At 45.6% G+C, this 17234-nt stretch overlaps 1 protein-coding gene across 10 annotated transcripts in view; it reads right to left on the minus strand.

The window, feature by feature from the left end:
- The window catches only part of LOC308571155 (paired box protein Pax-6-like), a gene marked incomplete at its 3' end in the record, with an annotated part of 56904 nt that overhangs the window by 30503 nt on the left and 9167 nt on the right, over positions 1 to 17234 (minus strand). For 9 of the 10 annotated variants that reach the window (XM_081166616.1, XM_081166618.1, XM_081166620.1 and 6 more), the window contains exon 2: positions 11173 to 11310. Of the gene's footprint in view, positions 1 to 11172; positions 11311 to 11963; positions 12207 to 17234 lie in introns of those variants that run through there. The other variant, XM_081166617.1, reaches the window with a different exon arrangement.

Genomic DNA, 17234 nt, shown 5'->3' on the forward strand with positions numbered 1-17234 from the left:
ACCCAGAGCCTTTTGCATTCGAAGTGTGTGCTCTCTACTGGGCTAAGCCCTTCTTTACAAACTGTAAACTGCCCTGATGGCAAACCACCCTTAAATCAAATTTATTTAGGGAGGTGCATGTATGTTTAAAACAAACAAGCAAACAAAAATGCCTTTGGACACTCAGCCTATCGGTTCCTGGGAGCATTCCTGTGCTTATTTTCCAAATAGCTCCCCAGCTCTGTGAAACAGACATTCTGACTTACGGAGAGTGTCAAAAATAACCTGTGACTTGACCACATCTGGGAATTTCGGGTCCCAGCCCAAACTGGAAACTTCGTTATCTCAAACTGGGGCTTAGCGAGCTACCAAATTAAGCATGATGTCCGTCATTTTTGAGCCTAAGTGCAAGCTTTTTCTTTTCAAAATAATCAGTACAGGGCCTGGAACCCAGACTGGGACCCCCCCCCCCACCCAGTGTCCCCAAATCCACACAGGGACCGCCATGCCTGCAATGACATGTGTGGGGAGACTCTAATTGCAGCAAATGTGAGCCCCACAATCCAGATTTGGGACCACAGTGTGTGTGTGTTTGTGGGTAAAATGTTACACCACCCCATGCCAGGATCCCAATTCTGATCGGGTACCTGACAATGGCTGCAGAGGCAGATTTAGGGGAGCACGACCAGTTTGGCCGCACTGGGCACAGAGCATCAGGGGCACCACTGGGGATGCCACAACTATGATGTAGAATGGAAGGTGGGGGGCAGCAAAATTTGGCATCACCCAGGGCACCCCTGAAATTTGAGACCCCAAAGTCCACCCCTGGTGGCTGCTTGTAGTGTGAGCCTCTGGCTTTCCCGTACAGGTGCAGAAAGGAATAAGGTTGTGCAACAACAGCCCCTGCGATTGGCAGCCAGTAAGGCCCGTCTTTGCCTTGCCAACAAGTATTTCTGACTCTAGTTCAAACAAACCACTGATCTCAAGTCAATATGGAAAAGGGTGAGTACAGCTACCCAGCAGTCTTGCCCCGAGGATCCTGAACCAAGGCCGGCAGCACACTTTTAAGTATTTTATTCTTAAGCGTTAACGTTTGCTGCACCTAATCTGAGGATCTTTTGCACCTTGTTTAAAGAATCGCCCTCTACTTTAGAATCATAGAGTTGTAGAGTTGGAAGGGACCCCATCTACTCCAACCCCCTGCAATGCAGGAATTGAACCCACGACCTTGGTGCAGCGTTCAAAACTCCCGTTGTTTTAGGCGCATTTTGCGACAGGGAATCTCATTAGCGCGAGCAGTTTCTGAGCTCTGGGGGCAGTACTGTGCCTAAGATTTCAGATTAAAACTACAGAGTGTAAGGAAAGGAGGACTTTTTTCTGCCTCCCCACTTCCAGCTACTCTCTCAAGACTGCAGAAGAGACTCTCTTAAGAATATTAGGGGGGTGAGCAGGGGAAGAACTAGACCATATGAAAAAGTTTTAGCTGCAGTTCATTCATTTTCAGCTTTGTATTCTTGTTATAAAAAAGTGTGCCTAGACACTCTGTTGTTGCGCCCATAACCTAGGTTTAGGTGCCATTTAGCTCCTAGCTTTCATATCTCAGTTTCTAACACTGCCTTGGTGTTATCGGCACCACGCTCTAACCGGCCGAGCTGACGTGTTTATTAACTTTGCTCAAGAACATCAGAGGAGAGCCAAGAGATTGACTCCATCACTTTATATATCTATCCTTGACCATTATTATTATCAACCTCCCACCCCACTCTCCACCAGCACATCCCGCGTGTGGGGTGATGATAGCCATTTAAATTTCAGAATTTTAAAACAGTTGCAGGAACAGGGTGGTCCCTGAAAACACACATCACAGGTGTCATAGGCCAGGGTAAAGGGGTGTGTCTTCAATGTTCACCGATAGTGAAGAAGCCAGATGCAACCTCGGCCAGGAGGGAATTCCAGAAGTCAGGGGCTGCCACAGAGAATGCCGTCTCCTGGGCCACCAGCACCCCATACCTCTAAGGGAGGTTTCCACTTCTTTCCATATGAACCTACCTGGACACTGAGATCAACTTCTGAGGCCCTCCTTCATGTGTCCCCTCCCTGAGAGGTCTGGAGGGTGGCAACACAAGAAGGGGCCTTCTCTGCAGTGGCTCCCTGTCTGTGGAATGTTCTCCCCAGGGAAGTTCACCTGGTGCCTTCATTACCAGGGCACCCCCCCACCCGGTTTCCCAGTCCTAGTCACGCAGGAGAGCAGAGCTGGCCAGCCACCTCAGCATCTCGCTGGCTCGGTTGCCCCCAAACTCACGGCACAGAGCCACCCGCAGCAGAAGAGCCTGCCGCAGCGCTCCAATTGACAGGCAGGCGGACTCTTCCCCAGACTCAACTCTCGGGCCCCATACTCTTGGCCTGGCGCCCTGAGAGCCTGGCGCCCGGGTGTGTGCCCCACACCCCTAGCGCCTATAGGTAAGACAGCCCTGTTCATTACATACCTTTAGGCGCCAGTCAAAAACATTCATTTTTAACCAGGCCTTTGGTTGACCTGATCGACATCCTTTTACCCTTTTAAAATGTGGCTCTTTTTTGTGGAGGTTATTATTGGGTTATTGTTCTTATTCTGATTTTATATATAGTGATCCTTTCTGTGAACTGCCCTGAGACCTCTGGGTATAGGGCGGTATAAAGGGACCTCTGACCATTAGGTCCAGTCGCAGCCAACTCTGGGGTTGTGGTGCTCATCTCGCTTTACTGGCCGAGGGAGCAGGCGTACAGCTTCTGGGTCATGTGGCCAGCATGACTAAGCCGCTTCTGGCGAACCAGAGCAGCGCACGGAGATGCCATTTACCTTCCCGCCAGAGCGGTACCTATTTATCTACTTGCACTTTGACGTGCTTTCGAACTGCTAGGTTGGCAGGAGCAGGGACCGAGCAACGGGAGCTCACCCCGTCGCGGGGATTCAAACCACCGACCTTTTGATCGGCAAGTCCTAGGCTCTGTGGTTTAACCCACAGCGCCACCTGGGTCCCCCATAGGGCTGTATTGAATTTATATAGGGCAGTATATAAATTCAATAAACAAACAAACTACCAAGAGCCCCCCCCCCCCTTTCTGCTGATCATAACACCTGGGAGGGGCTGTGGGGAATGAAGAGGTCTTTCCAATCTTGGGGCCTAAGTCATGTACAGTTTTAAAACTAGCATGAGCACCTTGAAATAGTCCTGGAAACAAACCGGCCGCCAGTTACAGAAAGCTCACAACCATATTCCTGAACAGGTGCATCACAGCAGTGTGCAGACCCAACACTGGGCTTATTCCATGTGGCCTTCTGCAAGCTTTCAGTGCAAGGCTCCAGTAAATAGACAAACCAGCTTGTCCCCACGACTGAGACGCCCAGTGCGTGCGACATGCTCGCGTCACACACACACACATGCTGTGTGACGTGTGCATGTCATGCATGCACAAGTGTGCACGTCGTGCATGCACAAGTGTGCACATGTTGCTGCAGAATATTGAGGGGACCCAGCCCCCCTCCTTGAAACTTGGGGGGGGCCCTCAGCCCCCTTGTCAGCAAGTGAAAGATCTGTCCTTCCCCTGCAGGGTGTAAAAGGAAGAGAGAGACAGAGAAAAAGGAATGCCAGAAAAAGCAAGAAAAAGGAGGAAGGAGTGGGCTCATATGTGCTTTTGGTTCTGGTCTTCACCACCACTAGTTTGGGCCCAGCTCATAGCGGCCATTGCAACAAAACAAAGCAGAAAGGTTGTACACCCTTGCTCTGAAGTCACTACCACATCTGCGCACTGAGGACTCGGCATACAGAGAAAAACACATTGTGTCATATTCCCCAACCCAGACTACAGTGTTAGGTGGATACCATAGCATGCGGATGCCAAAACACATTACACAACATAGGGTGCTTCCAGACAGTCGCTGTTTTCGGGTTGGATTCAATCACATGCAGGCAAATTCAGGCTGGGCAATTAAAGCTGAATCGGAGTTTCCGTGCAATGAAAGTGCTTCCTACACACACACCCCGGGGGTGGTTTTTTTTTACCACAATAGGAAAAGCGATGAGGAAACACACTGCAAAGTTCGGGGTAACATCTGCTTGACGCGACATCACCTTAAGCTCCGCTCACAAACGAATGCTCAATAAATCACCGACCTCGTCTAACCTGCCTGCAAACATTGTGCATACAAATCAGGATGAATGCTCGATAAAGAGGTCGTTTGGAAGCGACCAAAGGCACAGGATCCCACACTGGGTTTCACAAATAAGAAATGTACTCAGTTTACAAAGCACATGTAAAGGGTAGCAAGTATTTTGAATACGGCTCCTTTGCAGATTTGACAATAGCACTTCCTTCGTACATTGAGGTTTCTTTCTCCCCCTTGACGGCTTCAGACTCGCGGCCAAGTTTAAAATGTTTGCTTCTTGCCTCTGGGCGAAGTTTTCAACCTCAGATGCCAGGAGGGAGCAATGCATAATGCACACACAGTATCCCCGGCTTGGTTTTAACTTCTCTTTGAACCACTGTTTACATGTTGTGTATTTATAGTCTGGCTGTAAAACTGGTTCTGTTGCTCACTTCTCGCTCGCTGCTGCCTATTTTTTATGCTGCAGTTTGTTGCTTTATGGTTTCGTGTTTTATTGTTTTACGATGTGAGCTGCCCGAAGTATCAGGTGACCCATATAAATGACTTATATAGTTATTTTAAATTAGCATACATTTGGAAGAATTGACAGGGCGGACCAAAGGAATTTTTCTGCCCAAGGCAGAAATAAAAAAAAAAATGGCATCTGCTATAAATTTTAAAAATCTTGATTTCTTCTTCTTCTTCTTCTTCTTCTTTGGCGGCGATCTAAGGCTGCAACGCTAACAGTGCCTATTCAGAAGCAAATCCTGCTGAGTTCAGCAGGGGTTAATCCCAAGTAAGTGGGGGGTCACAACGGCAGCTCACTGCACTCTTGGCAGGGCGAAGAATTAGTATGTGAAAAGCGAAGTAAGGATCAGAAAGTCCTTTGCACGCACCCTGTATTTAGGAAAGGCCTATATACACGCATCGCAAGAGAACATGCCTCACAGCGACATGCAGAGAACACAAATCCGCCAGACACACAGGGGCACAACGGTCAGGGCATATGCTGCACACATGACTGCACACATGACAATTCGTACCGAACATAGGAGGAGGCTTCCCAAGCACAGGGCTGGCAAAGGACTTTGCCGTCCCTGCAATGTCTTGTTTCGCCAATCCCTACCTTCACCTGCCCCACACCTGGTGTCAGTTGTAGGGCAGGTGGGTGTTCCTTGCCCAAAACGGTGTCTCAGGCCAAATGGATAGGGCTGGAAGGCTGGATTAGGCTCATGGGCTTGGAGGTACATCCCTGCATTCCCCCCCCCCGGCCTAGAAGGAACATGTGAGTCTTTGATAATGTCATGTGCACAAGCAACAACTCCCAGCCAGGGACGTGAACCCTGATTGATCAGAGATCTCTTGGAGGAAACTGCAACCCTACTGGAGCAGCTCTGTTCAGCCTGGGCCAAGTAGCAGTTAGCGGATGTTGCCAGCATGTTCCGCATCTTTATTTACTGACTTGTTGTTTTTTTGTTCTTGCTTTGATCCTGCATTTTGTGTTTTTGTGCCGTGTTTTTAATGTTGTGAACCGCCCTGAGATGTGCGGGTGGAGGAGCGGTGCACAGATTTAATAAACAATAAAATCACGACCACCATCTTTGAAGGGAGAAGTGCGAATTTTTCGACGGATGGCTGTGTTTCATTTCGCACATGGTTTCAGAAAGCGCGAATCCTGAAAGTTTGCCATTGAATAAGAACGGAATCAAATTTCTCCTTCATTCCTAGAGATCAGGCTCCCCAACAGTTTCTCTTTGCTTGTTGGAGTCTGAAACAGCCATCGGGGAAGGCCTGGGAATTGGATCGGGACCACGGCACTAGGGGAGGGGCTTAACCGTATCCTCATGCTGTTCCGCCAAGTTGAAAACAAGCTCTATTTTCTCTATGTGAAAAGTACCTTTGGTCAGACAAGGGGGGAGCAACCTGTATGTTTTCACCTGCAGGGCAAATAGCAGCTTCGGGGGTGGATTTTAATTGGAAAAACAGCACTGGGTAAACGATAGGAACAACCCACACCTAGTACTGTGGTCCTGTCCAAATTTAGACCCCCATATTCTCAAGAAGCTCCCCCCCCTTTTTTTAAAGGAGATCCTGATTACAGATCTCTTGCATAACATCTAGTCTGGCTATTCCGGGGGCAATCTGAGGGATTTAACCAAGTTCTGAGCTATACAGAAATTTTGAGTTTGGAGGCTGTGTTGCTTGAAGCGCGTTATTGTAAAAGAGCAAGAAAGCAAAATAAAAGGCACAGTAAAATTAAGAATATTGATGATTCAGTGTTGATGAATGTGCAATATAGCCCCATAAGCGACAGATGGAAATCACAAATCAAATCAGCAGAGAGCTTAGTTAATTCAAGCAAGTTTGCATTTGTTCCTATTTGAAGCTTTTGAAACAATGCACTTAAGACAAACCTCTTGGGATAAGATGAAAGCAATTTGAAAATACAAATGCAAAAGGAACATTACAAGAATGGGATTCATTTATCTGAAAGTCGCTATGTTTTCGGACTGATAAACGTCGCATACCAGACAAATAGCAGCTAACAGAACCTGATAGCATATAGATGAAAAAATATCCATTACAACTCAGTTTAACACAGAGTAATAATGCATAGCTCACTGAGTAGAGCAACACAAATGCAAAAGCGCAGCTACAGACAACAGCAGGCAACGCATTCAAAATACTTTATGATGTGCCATAGTCCAAATCAAAAAGCAAAGGGATACAAAATGGACCAAAAATATGATGGAGCTAAGCGCACATGAACAGGAGTGCAGTACAGAATCAGAAAAACATCAGGGTTATAAATAAAAGGAGAGGAAAGACACAACCTCATGTAAAATTTGTCCGACCCCCTGAAAGATAGGGTATTTCAGAGTTTCTGCTTCACAATGTATTGTTTGATTTTTCCAAACAGAAATCTTACATGCCTGCATCATTCGCACTTTAGAATGGATAAAAACTCATTGAACCAAATAATCACGCCAGTGTCTTGTTGTTCACGGGGCTTCCCTCTCCCCCCCCCGCCCTTTTGAGCTATATTTTTCTTAACTAATAAAGGAGGCTTCCCCCTGTACCTTGCAAACAGACACACACAAATGTCTTTAACTGCACAGCAAAGCAATGGAACCGCCACATTTTTAAGTCGCTCGTGTAATTTCAGATTGGAGAAGCCAGCCAAACAGCAACAACAGGACAAAAGGAATTATGCACATATGACTCCACATTATCCAACAGCGAATTCTACATCCTGAAACTGGTTTCTATCAACCTTTCAGTATCATTCTTGTTCTCGATCTTCATCCACCTTTGCGGGAGAGAAATCAAAAAATTTGGTTTTTGGTATACTTTCAAAGAGGAAAGTCATTGGATTGCGTCAAAATTTTGTGGCAGCCCTGCTATTGTTCCATCTTGCCAGACTTTCCCTTCATTCACCTTTTGTATTCTAGGCTATCAAAATCATGCCTCCAGGCACTGCTATAAGTTTTCTCCCCTTCCTACCACCACCAACAGCACCACCTGCCTCACTGAGAATGTAAACGGGACCCTTTCTTACGAAAGGTCAAGGAGAACATAGCTTACAGAATTCTCTGTCTCAATATGCCGTGGCAGCTGGGGTGTTGCCAGGTACTTAAAAAGAAGTCAGAGACAAATTGGTTGGTGGGTAGACTTTGCAGGGTCATCCTGAGGATGAAATTGAGAGGAGAAGCACACATGCCTCTTTGGGCTACTTGGAGGAAAGGTGGGATAAAAATGTAATTAATCAACCAATAAATCTGCCTGTAGATAGGGATGGGCAAATCTGTCAGTTTCGGTTTCTCTCCATTTTGAATTTTTCCAACCTTAAGTTTAGATCACAACATCAGTTTGTGGATTTGTTTAGGGGGAAATCCAAATTGTGAAAATTCACCAGCATTTTAGTGTAAATTCCTCCTTATGGGGGAAAATTGTATACAAAAATGTGTCTATTACACATTTTTTTTGCAAAGCACTTTCCCCTAATATATTGCATTTTGGTCTGTTATTTTCACTAATATATGCATTCATTTTCTTCACACTTTACCCTGGTGTTTTTGTATACATTGGGCTGGAGACCACATTGCAAAATATGGAGAACTGCAAATTGCGAAAGTTCATTGTGTTTCGCTTCATGTTTTGTTGGGGGAAGTGCCAACCCAGTACGTTCACCTTTAATGGGAACTGAATTGTATTTTCCCCCTGTCTTCACCTCTGAGCATGTTAAGAGTGTAGCTGTGGTCTCAGCTGCATTGCAATTTGAAGTGAGCCGAGCTAGTCTGAAAGCAAAGGGTTTCTTTTTTTGCCTTTAAATGCTATGAAACAAATATCCAATGTAAAAGATGTGGGGCTCAGGCTACCTTGGGCCACTCCTGAGCAACACCCATGGTCAGTGATGGCCACTAGCTTAGATGGCTTCAAATAGGGATGAGTCAGATTTCTGTAGGATAAGGCTACTAGCCACAATGGCTAGATGTACCTTTCAGGTTCAGAGGCAGCTTGTCACTGAATAACGCTTGCTGGGAGCAACAACAGGCTATTATTGTTTCTATGCCCTGCCTGCAGGCTTCCAAAGGGCATCTGGCTGGCGTTGGAAATTTAGAAGGCTAGCCTAACTTTGCTTATAAGCCCCATTGAGGTTTGTAGGCCATACTTCTGAGTAGGCATGGTCAGAACTGCCCTGCTGCTGCTGGGGTACCAAATCATGGGGAATATCCCAGAATGCATTGGGCACACCCATCCAGGAACAGGCCACACCTGATATGCACCAGCACAGCTTCTCCATGGCACACAATGCAAAAAACTGACGTGATACACAATAATATCGAAACAGCAGTCACACAAACACCCGCAAAATCCACAGGCTTTCTGCTGCATTGCTGTCTGGATCCATATTTTAGAATTTAAGGTTTCAATCAGGAAAAAAAGCAAATACAGTGGTGCCCCGCAAGACGAATGCCTCGCAAGACGGAAAACTCGCTAGACGAAAGAGTTTTCCGTTTTGGAGGTGCTTCGCAAAACGAATTTCCTATGGGCTTGCTTCGCAAGACGACAATGTCTTGCGAGTTCCTGCTGGTTTTTTTTCCTCCCCCCCCCCTTTTCTAAGCCGCTAAGCCGCTTATCAGCTGATCTGATCAGCAGATAAGCCGCTAAAAGCCGCTAATAGCGCTAATCCGCTAATCCTTCAATGGGCTTGCTTCGCAAGACGAAAAAACCGCTAGACGAAGAGAATCACAGAACGGATTCTTTTCGTCTTGCGAGGCACCACTGTAACTAGTCTTCAGGATGTATTTATTTGTCGTTATATTTCCTGCCCAGCCTCCACTACAATCAAGGCAGCAGAGATGGGTTTCCCGGCTGGTCTTTCATCTAGGTACAGGCTGGGTCCAGGCTGCTTAGCTTTGGAGAGATTGGATCTACATCACGGACACACACACACCCGGACCATTCTTGGAATTGCCCTTCTCTCCTTTTCTGCTGTGGCAAAGTTATCCTATATCACAGAAGCAGATTCAATAATGCAGAGCCTAGACTGTGTGCGCACATATCCAGAATTTAAGTCTGCATCTCGAAGGTCAGCTGGTCCTAGGACTTGACCTCTTTGAGGGGCAGAATGTGCACAGGAACACACACGCCTTTTTCTTTATATGTGTGTCCCTCACACACAAGCCTTTATTGATCCACTAAATGGTCTGAAGGCAGAGACCATTTAGTGCATCAATAATGGTGCCAAGGCAGAAACGCTGCTCAAGCTAAGAAGGAATGGGCCTCATCTGCACCTCCATGGGAGACGATTGGGAGCCCCGTTATCGGTACAAAATCGACAGGCACACCTCAAGGTTTACCTCATGCACGCATTCAGAAACGTAGCACCCTCTTCCATTTAAGCCCCCGCCATGTTGCATGCGCTTGTTATGGCGGCCGCTCTGCACAAACCTATTGCAGATGTTATATAAAGACACAGAGAGACTCCGGTACATGCCGCCAAAGCCAAAACTTACACAAATTGCATAGTTTTCTCACTGACTTACATGCCTGCCTTCCATCATGTGCGAACATACCCACTGAGGTGATAACAAAATGCTCGCCCATGTGACACACAAGGGCAACACACATACACACACACACACCATTTCCCGAAAACACACAACATCCCTTTTATAAGTATACATGGAAACACTCATCTATCCCCACATATATCGTTTAAAAAGTCATAGGGATTTCATTTTTCAAGTTTATCGTCTTCTTCCTTCAAGCCCCACCTGAAACCCATAGGAGCTCTGGATTCAAGAGTTCCATCTCACAAAGGTACCTCAAAACCCCATACAGCCATTTTCCTCAGAACAGACAACCTCTTTCTTCACCCTCAGTTGGGAAGCCGGCCACCCACTTCCCAACACTCGCACACACAAACTCAACTGTAGCAGTCCACACTAGCAAGGGTGAGGGTTGCTCCCAGACTGATAAACACACACACCCAAAATGGCTGCCCTCCCTGTCCCATTGCACAGTAATATGGAAGTAAAGGATCCTTTCAGACCTAAGATGAGGAGATTTGGGGAAGGAAAGAGCAGGGTTTGAATTACGGACACAATCAGGAAAAGGTTTGACGGAGCAAAAGTAAGCATGGGGTAAGGGAATCACACAATAACAACATTTTGAGCATAAACGAAGCGTGGGATTTGAGGTTATACAACAGTTCACTTCCTCAAGCATATATCCTCCCCACTCCGAGGATATAGGGGGCAGCAATGTCTCCCCCAGTCCTAGTCCCTTAAATCGGTTTATCCACTGGATTGAGCTCCATTCTCGCCTTTGTCCCAAGAGTAGTTGCTTCTATAGAATCCACAATCCATTCCAAGGTGCTTCGATCCACAACATATTTGGATGTGTTTGAGTACCAACAAAAAATTCTGCCCCTGAAACAGCTGCCTTCTCCTGGAAATTCTTTGGTAATTTTTTTGCCAATATTCCACTCCCTTGCCCAGATAACATAGATTGTTTTTATACACAGTAGTCATTAACGTAATTAACATAACCATAATTACCTGGAATCCTCTGCTTCTGAAAACTACAATCAGGCAGAACAGAGCAGAACTTGATGGTAAACAATCAGTGCCTGGCAATATCCGGGTCAGTACCAGTTGCTTGCTTAGCTAGTTAAGAACAAAGTGGGTTCGATCCATCTGCAACGAAAGAAAACATTTGTGAACTGGGGAGAGAAAGAGATATTCTCAAGGGCTGTCATCCTGCACATCGCTTAAATGCCATGAACTGATGGGATTTCACTGGGCTGCATCTCGAGACACTGCCCAAACCCAACCTGGGCTTCATGTTGGATGGAAGAAAGAAAAGGGAAATTGTCCACACACCCAAGAAGGGACTCTATCAAGCCGTCTCGCAGTTCGGGAATCGATGGGTGTTTTGTGCTGCCTCTGTGCTAGGAAATGAGAAAAGCAGTTCGAGAACAACAGCTTCATCCCACTCTTGCCCCCAGACCTACCACCCTCTTCCCCTGCCCCTCTTTGCCCCGGTACCAAGAGCCAAGTTCCTACCTCGCATGGAAGCTTGCAGGCGTAATTTCCCCAAACCTTCCCTTTGTCCCCCACCTATCCAGTTTTAGTTTCCCTTCCCAGCTTGGGCACCCCGGACTTTAAAGCTTCTTTTCGCGGTACCTGAATCTCAGCAGGATATCCCCTTTGGGTATGTGACTATGACACACCCTTTGTCTAGGCAATGCCCACCACATTGTGCCCACTTCCTTCTTCTCCCTTTCACCAGTGGCCAGGCTACACCCCACCATCGAAACCTATTAGTTTTCACCCCTTCAGTTCCTTACCCTCGCATCGTGTCAGGCACCCCCTCAAATGCCCCTCTTTCCTCCGTGGCTACTTTTAGAAGATCTCGCCCCGGCCTTTGGTCCGTTGCCGTCCAGTTTACATGGCCTCCCAACGGCGAGTTTTTATGCCTCTCTTTCTGTAGCGCCTAATGCCCATATACCCACACGCTCTTGTTTTGGCGCTGAGAATGGCTTTTGGGCGGGCGTTGTACAGGAATAAATATCATTCCTGGGCACTGAGATGGGGGGTGGTGGTTTGGAGGATAGGGATGCGCCGGGGGGGGGAGAGATGCAGTGCTGCTGTGACATTTGTGCTAAGTTGTCGTGTCAGATTTGAACTTAATTCCCTCCAATGGATCGGGGGTGGGGGGTGGGAGAGAGCAAAAGAGAGAGAAGTCCCCAGCTATACGACCATGCGCCGTTGCTTGCAGAAATCATAGAGAAGGAGCCTGTCATAGCCGGTCAGGGCTACGGGGGATGGGGAGAGAGGGGGGAAATGGGACAGGCGGCGTAGAGAGAGGCGCGAGCTCCACCTTCAAGTCAAAGGCTGCAGGGGTGGAAAAAATGAGAAGCCAGGAATCTTTGCTCCCAGCCCCTTTCTTCTTAGGCCATCAGCCTCTGAGCACCAAGTTCACACAGGCCCCGCTTACTCCAGCCAAATTACAGGGATGGATGGCTCCGTCTAGTTCCAGCCAGCGTCAACCTCACACGTGTTGTTTGTTCATATTAAGCCTCTCCTCTCCCGTTCCCGCAATCTGTGATTTTTTTTAATCCATACGAAAATTCAGTATTATTGAAAATACATAAATAGATGCATATTTTGTCGCAAAATGTTTGTCGAAATGCATATATTGGCTCCCAACACACACATCTGTTAATGCAGTTGGTCCTAAAATACACATTTTTATATGGTTTCTAAGCCGAAAACTGAATCACAAAATTTAGGACAGGGTGAAAAAGCCAAAGGGTAACTGTTTTCCGATTCATGTACTAGCCCAGGAGCTGCAAATTAGGTACGTTTGCTTAAAAATCTGGACTGAGCAACATTCTCCTCTGTCTTGAACTGCCACATAAGCCCCAGAGAATCCGCTCTCATTGAGAACCTAGGAGTCCTTGTTCGGCACTTCTCATACTCAAGTCTTCTAAAGCATGGGGGGGGGGAATCTCAGACCTGAGGCATCCAGGCCTCTCTGTCTAGCCCTCAAGATGCTCGTTAAGCCACATCCCAGCCTTGCTTCACATCCTCCTTGGGTGTTTTTGCCTAGCTGGAATATGCCCTGAAGTTTGATCATGACTCTTGGTTGCCCAGATGAAGAATACAGAGGCCCGTGAGAGTGTGTGTAGAAATGAGCCTACTGCATAAAGGCAGACTAAAGAAACATTCAGTGTCATTCCCAGAGAAACCAGGAGTGCTGATTCCCAACCCTGTGTAATGACCAATTAGGTTCTTTTAATGTACTATTAAAAGATTGTATTAATGTATAATTAGCTTCTTTTAATGTACTATTAAAAAGCAGAGACATCACCTTGCCAACAAAGGTCCATATAGTTAAAGCTATGGTTTTCCCAGTAGTGATGTATGGAAGTGAGAGCTGGACCATCAAGAAGGCTGATCGCCGAAGAATTGATGCTTTTGAATTATGGTGCTGGAGGAGGCTCTTGAGAGTCCCATGGACTGCAAGAAGATCAAACCTATCCATTCTTAAGGAAATCAGCCCTGAGTGCTCACTGGAAGGACAGATCCTGAAGCTGAGACTCCAATACTTTGGCCACCTCAAGAGAAGAGAAGACTCCCTGGAAAAGACTCTGATGTTGGGAAAGATGGAGGGCACAAGGAGAAGGGGACGGCAGAGGACGAGATGGTTGGACAGTGTTCTCAAAGCTACCAGCATGAGTTTGACCAAACTGCGGGAGGCAGTGGAAGACAGGAGTGCCTGGCGTGCTCTGGTCCATGGGGTCACGAAGAGTCGGACACGACTAAACGACTAAACAACAACAATGTATTATGCCCTGATCTTCATTCAGACAACCAACAAGCTAGACCAGATTCCATTTCAGCCAGAGACCCAAGGGAAGATTTTGCTCTCGTCCTACTCTTCCATCCATAAATCTCAGTCCCAAATAAAAGCTGGGGACAGAAGGAACGAGTCCTTAGGGCCTTAGGAGAGCAGTGAAGGCTACTGGATTTGATTGAGAAGAGCCAGAGATCCGTGACTTAGCCTAAGGGAGACAACAGGCAGGTAAGCGCGGTGGGGCAGGGATTCAAGATGAAAGACAGAAATTGCGGGTCAAGCAGCAGCAACAGATCACAACTAATTAGCTTGAGCAAAAGTGAGGAAATGAATGGGAGGGGGGAAATCAGGTCAGGACTGAACACCTTGAGAAAGGAAAAGCAGTGCTAAATCAGACGTAATGTGTAGCATCCGAATTCCATAAAATGATTTACCAGATGCCTCTGGGAAGCCTGTAACTAGGACCCTCCTCAGTGCTCCCTCTAGCAACTAGAGATCAGTGGCAGATTGCCTCTGAAGATGCAGTATCTATGAGAACATAAGAGCAGTCCTGTTGGATCAGGCCGAAAGCCCATCTAGTCCAGCATCTTGTTCTTACAGCTACTAATAGTTAGAGCCATACTGTCTCCAACAGCGAAGATAGTACATACAGTACATGGGCCAACAGTGTGACGCGGCAGCTAAAAAAGCCAATGCAATTCTGGGCTGCATCAATAGGAGTATAGCATCTAGATCAAGGGAAGTAATAGTGCCACTGTATTCTGCTCTGGTCAGACCTCACCTGGAGTACTGTGTCCAGTTCTGGGCACCACAGTTCAAGAAGGACACTGAGAAACTGGAACGTGTCCAGAGGAGGGCAACCAAAATGGTCAAAGGCCTGGAAACGATGCCTTATGAGGAACGGCTAAGGGAGCTGGGCATGTTTAGCCTGGAGAAGAGGAGGTTAAAGGGTGATATGATAGCCATGTTCAAATATATAAAAGGATGTCATATAGAGGAGGGAGAAAGGTTGTTTTCTGCTGCTCCAGAGAAGCGGACACGGAGCAATGGATCCAAACTACAAGAAAGAAGATTCCACCTAAACATTAGGAAGAACTTCCTGACAGTAAGAGCTGTTCGACAGTGGAATTTGCTGCCAAGGAGTGTGGTGGAGTCTCCTTCTTTGGAGGTCTTTAAGCAGAGGCTTGACAACCATATGTCAGGAGTGCTCTGATGGTGTTTCCTGCTTGGCAGGGGGTTGGACTCGATGGCCCTTGTGGTCTATTCCAACTCTATGATTCTATGATTCTAGTAGCTATCATGGCTGGTAGCCATCCATTTTGTTTTTTTTTTTTTTGTTTTTTTTTGTTTCATATATTTCTTTATTTAGAAAAAGATATACTCCTTACATCATTATTCAAATATATACACGTACAAAAATTTCCGTCATAAGAAGAAACAGGAAAAGAAGAAAAAAAGACAAAGAAAAAGGGAATAAAAAGAACAGAGAGAAAAGAAAGAAGAAACAAATAACAACCAATATTACAAATACAAAACTTCCGTCCGTCTGGTTTTGGAAATTCATAATCTTACATTAATTCGCAGTATTACTAAAACACTATACGTCGATGCTTTTAATTATCGTCGATTGATAAATTATTTAATCCCTGGCTGCTTTCGAAATAAATTAAAAATTTGTTCCATTCGTCTTTAAATTTAACTGTGTTATTTTGTCTTATTTTTTGGGTTAGTCTTGCTAGTTCAATATATTGATATAACCTCAATTGCCACTCTCCGACCGTGGGCATATCAGAAGATTTCCATTTTTGTGCAATTAGAATTCTTGCCGCTGCCATAGCATATTGAACAAGGGTTTGATCTATTTTCTTTATTTCTTTACCAATCATTCCTAAAAGAAATAACTCAGGGGTTTTAAGAAAATTATATCTCAAAATTTTTTTCAATTCGTCATGTATTTGCTTCCAGAATTCCTTCACCACCTCACAGGTCCACCAAAGATGGAAAAAGGTCCCGACCCTGTCCCTACACCTCCAACAGGTGTTATCAACCTTATTATACATTTTTCTTAACTTTACTGGGGTCAGATACCAGCGGTATACCATTTTCTCTAAGTTTTCACGTAATGCTACGCATGCTGTGAATTTTACACCTTTTGTCCACAGTATCTGCCAGTTTTTAAACTCTATATTATGTCCCAGGTCTTTTTCCCATTTTACCAACGCTCCCTTCATCAGGTCCTCCTTAGTGTCCCACTCCAAAAGGTGTTTGTACATTTTGGAGAGAAGTTTTTCATTACTCTCCAAAATTTCCACCTGAAACCTTGATTTTTTTCCACTAATACCCACTCTCTTGTGCTCAGCCCATAAAGCATTAATCTGATGGTAGAGCAGCCACTCTTTTATTCTATCTTTCAACTGCTCATAGGGCTTCATCTTCCATCCTGCATCTGTCTTCACTAAAAGATCTTCATATGTGCATCTTTCATCAATCATGTTTATTCTCTTACTTCTAATAATATCAGTTGGTGACAGCCACCCTGGAATACCTTCTTCGATCACTTTTTTATACCTTTTCCACACCTCTAGTAATGGGCCTCTAATTACATGGTTGGAGAAGCCTCTATGAGCTTCTCCTTTCTCTTGCCAAAGGTAGGCGTGCCACCCAAATCTTATATTAAAGCCCTCCAGGTCTAATAAATCTGTATTTTGGAGGGTGGCCCACTCCTTTATCCAGCATAAGCAGGATGCTTCATAATATAACCTAATATTCGGGGCTGCAAAACCGCATCTCTCTCTTGAATCTGTCAAGTATTTAAACTTTATTCTGGCTCTCTTTCCCTGCCAGATGTACTTGGTCAGAGTTTTTTGCCAGTTCTTAAAGAAGGAGGTACCTTTAATGATCGGAATATTTTGAAATAGGAATAGTAGTCTCGGAAGGATGCACATCTTAATTGCAGACATTCTCCCTGTCCATGATAGTTTCAATCTGTGCCAGGTGTCCATGTCTTTTTTGATATCCTGCCAGGCCTTGCTATAATTGTCCTCAACCAAGTTTATGTTTTTTGGTGAGAGCCAAATTCCCAAATATTTGACTTTATTCACGATTTTAATACCACTTTTTTCTTCTAATTGGATTTTATCCTGTTCTGTCATATTCTTAGTTAGAATTTTCGTTTTTTTCCTATTTAATTTAAAGCCCGACAGTCTACCAAATTCCTCTAGGAGTTCTATTACCCTACTTGTACTGTCCACTGGGTTCT

The sequence above is a fragment of the Podarcis bocagei genome (genome assembly GCF_964188305.1).
Source record: "Podarcis bocagei genome assembly, chromosome: 13".
Taxonomy (NCBI): domain Eukaryota; kingdom Metazoa; phylum Chordata; class Lepidosauria; order Squamata; family Lacertidae; genus Podarcis; species Podarcis bocagei.